The following is a 3,773-nucleotide window of genomic DNA, read 5'->3' on the forward strand; positions in this document are numbered from 1 at the left end:
ATGCGAGGTGTTGCCCAAGCCTTATGGCCTGCCCACTCCATGCCCGAGGTCCTTGGAGAGCTTGCGGAGAAGCTGAAGGGAGCTTGGCGGCGCTTCCGGTTGTGGAAGATATCGGCCTGCCGACAAGGCGCTACGGAAGCCTGGGCCATGGTGAAGACCCGTTTTACGAAGTCTGACCCAAACCACATGGCCGAGGTTGGACCAGTGGGGCCTGACGGGAAGGAGATCCCTGTGAGCTTAGTATACGGCCAAGTAGAGTTGGCCGCGAAGTATTCCCAGCAGGACTGTAAATTAGACAGCCTGTTAGATGGTATAGAAGAGGAATACAATCAGTCAGAATGACTATGTAATTTTGAATTGACATGTGTAATGCCTTCTAGACGGATTGTAGATCGTTTGTCGTTGCCGACCTTTTCGCTTCAACCTCGGGACCTGACGGTCCGGAGTGTGTCCGAATACCATAGCAGTTATATAAGAACCGTGGTATGCGTGGATACCAGGCGTAGGGGTCATTAGTGCTTTATCAGACAAGTGCCCAACTAGTTATGTTATATTACATGGTTAGTAAGAAACATCTTCCAGAGAGAATAATTCCGTTAGGGGTTCCTTTCGCTGGGAGGCATGCCCTAAAGTGCATGTCCGGACTGCGTAAAAAGACGCAGAAAAAAGCATCTGGGGGCGCATAAAATGAGTAAAAAGATCATCTTTTATCTCATCGACCGAATATTCCCTTAAGAACGCTAGCTTTCGGCTTCACAAAGTCTGAGGTACACATCCGGCTGACCCGACAGTAACAATCGCAAAGGTGCTCCCTTTACAGCCTAGCCGAACAATCGGGAACGTAGGGGTAAGCACAGGAGCCAGGCAACCCAGCTTGGCCAAAACTTAAGTCATATCGATGCATATAATGGTGAAGAAAAAGGTACATGCGGAAGTTTGACGCATGTGTTGGGCGTGAAGCCCGTATAAATAAGCTTCTGTTAAAGAAGCCCCCAGGTGTAATGAGCGCAAGTGGCGCGTCACTAGATGAGCCTTTCAGGGCTATAAAAGAAAAGAGGGGAAGGAGAGAAATGTAAGACAGAAAAATGCAAAAAATGGACAGAGGAAGGAGACGAACACAGAGTTCGGCGCTAGGCATAGAATCTTCAAAGACGGGTGGCGTTCCACGGGTTCGGCTCGAGTCGGTTATCCGACGCGTCTCGCAGGCGGTACGCCCCGCCAGTCAGGACATGGTCGATTATGAATGGACCTTCCCACTTGGTCTTGAGTTTGTCCTTTTTCTTATCCGGCAGGCGTAGAACTAGTTTGCCAACATTGTAATTTTTGGCCCGTACTTCTCTGCTTTGATATCTTCGGGCCTGTTGTTGATAAAATGCGGAACGGGCTTTTGCCACATCACGCTCCTCCTCCAAGGCGTCCAAGTTGTCCTGCCAATCGAGCTCGGCTTCTCTTTCTTCGTACATGCGCACTCTAGGTGAGTCATGAATTATGTCGCAGGGCAGAACTGCCTCTGTGCCGTACACCATAAAAATGGTGTGTATCCAGTGGTGCGATTTGGCATGGTCCGCAGCCCCCATAGCACAGAGTCGAGCTCCTCTACCCAGTGCGTGTTAGATTCCTTCAGGGACCGCACCAGTCTGGGTTTAATGCCGCTCATGATAACACCATTTGCACGTTCGACCTGGCCGTTGGTTTGTGGGTGATAGACGGAAGCGTAATCGAGCTTGATGCCCATGTTTTTGCACCAGAGTTTTACCTCGTTGGCGGTAAAGTTTGTACCGTTATCGGTTATGATGTTGTGGGGGACGCCATAACGGTGTACAACCCCGGATATGGAGTCTATCACAGGTCCGGATTCGGCCGTTTTAACAGGCTTGGCTTCTATCCATTTGGTGAATTTATCCACCATGACCAGTAAGTATTTTTTCCTATCGGTCCCACCTTTAAGAGGTCCGACCATGTCAAGCCCCCAGACCGCAAAAGGCCAGGTGATGGGTATAGTTTGGAGTGCGGTGGGTGGCATATGGCTTTGGTTGGCAAAAAGTTGGCAACTAGCGCATCGTTGGACTAGGTCCTGAGCGTCTGCCCGGGCCGTCGGCCAATAAAAGCATGTGCGGAAAGCCTTGCTAACAAGGGACCGAGCAGCAGCGTGGTGACCACCGAGTCCGGCATGAATTTCAGCCAGAAGGTTCCGCCCTTCCTCTTCGGAGAAACACCTTTGAAGGACTCCGGTAGTGCTTTTCTTATAAAGCTCTCCCTCATGGACTCTATAGGCTTTAGATCGCCGCACTATGCAGCGGGCCTCGTTTTGGTCCTCCGGGAGTTCCTGCCTAGTAAGGTAGGCTAGGAATGGTTCTGTCCACGGGGCGATGACCGCCATTATTACGTGGGCTAAAGGTGTAATTTCATTGGCAGAGCCTCCAATTGTGTCAGATTGTTCGGCGTCGAGTGGTGTGGCTGGGTTCGGGCTGTTATTTGCGGGTTCCCCCTCCCATGCTATGGATGCCTTGAACAATCTTTCCAAAAAGATGTTGGGGGGGACTGCATCGCGTTTTGCTCCGATGCGTGCCAGGACGTCCGCTGCTTGATTGTTTTCTCGGGCTATATGGTGAAACTCCAGCCCTTCGAACCGAGCTGACATTTTTAGGACGGTGTTGCGGCAAGCTGCCATTTTTTGGGTCCTTGGCGTCGAAGTCTCCATTTATTTGGGATATCACGAGGTTTCAATCCCCGCATACCTCTAGGCACTGGATACCCATGGATACTGCTATCCGTAGACCATGTAGGAGGGCCTCATATTCGGCTGCATTGTTGGAATCCATGTACATGATCTGGAGCACATATTGGACTGTGTCTCCTGTGGGGGACGTCAGGACGACGCTAGCCCCCAGTCCAGCCAACATTTTGGAGCCGTCGAAATGCATAATCCAGTTTGAATATGTGCCATACTCTTTAGGGAGCTCGGCCTCCGTCCATTCTGCGACGAAGTCGGCCAAAACATGCGATTTAATAGCTCGTCGTGGCTTATAGGTTATATCGATCGGGAGAAGCTCGATGGCCCATTTTGCAATCCGGCCCGTTGCGTCGCGGTTGTTGATAATATCATTGAGTGGTACTTCCGAGGCTACTGTTATGGAACACTCTTGAAAGTAGTGTCGTAGCTTCTAGGATGCCATGAATACCGCGGATGCAATCTTTTGATAATGCGGGTACCGTGATTTGCATGGAGTGAGGACAGTGGATACATAGTAGACCGGCCTTTGAAGGGGGAATTTGTGTCCATCCGTTTCCCGCTCGACAACGAGCACTGCGCTGACAACTTGATGTGTTGCTGCAATGTACAATAACATTGGTTAGCCGGTGTTCGGCGCGGCCAGGACTGGGTTTGTTGCCAATATGGCTTTTATTTCATCAAGTCCGGCCGTGGCGGCCTCCGTCCACTCGAAGTGTTTGGTGCGCCGAAGGAGGCGATAGAGGGGTAGTTCCTTTTCTCCCAAGCGGGAGATGAAGCGGCTTAAAGCCGCCACGCATCCGGTTAATTTTTGTATTTGTTTGAGGTCCTTTGGGATATCCAATTGTGACAAAGCTCGGATCTTGGCTGGATTTGCTTCAATTCCTCTACCGGATACAATGAAGCCCAAGAGCTTTCCGGCTGGAACGCCGAAGATGCATTTTTCCGGGTTGAGCTTGATGTCATATTTTCGGAGGTTATCAAATGTAAGCCTCAAGTCGTCTACTAGAGATTCGACATGTCTTGATTTGACGACCACATC

Source organism: Triticum dicoccoides, chromosome 7A (genome assembly GCF_002162155.2).
Source record: "Triticum dicoccoides isolate Atlit2015 ecotype Zavitan chromosome 7A, WEW_v2.0, whole genome shotgun sequence".
Lineage (NCBI taxonomy): Eukaryota > Viridiplantae > Streptophyta > Magnoliopsida > Poales > Poaceae > Triticum > Triticum dicoccoides.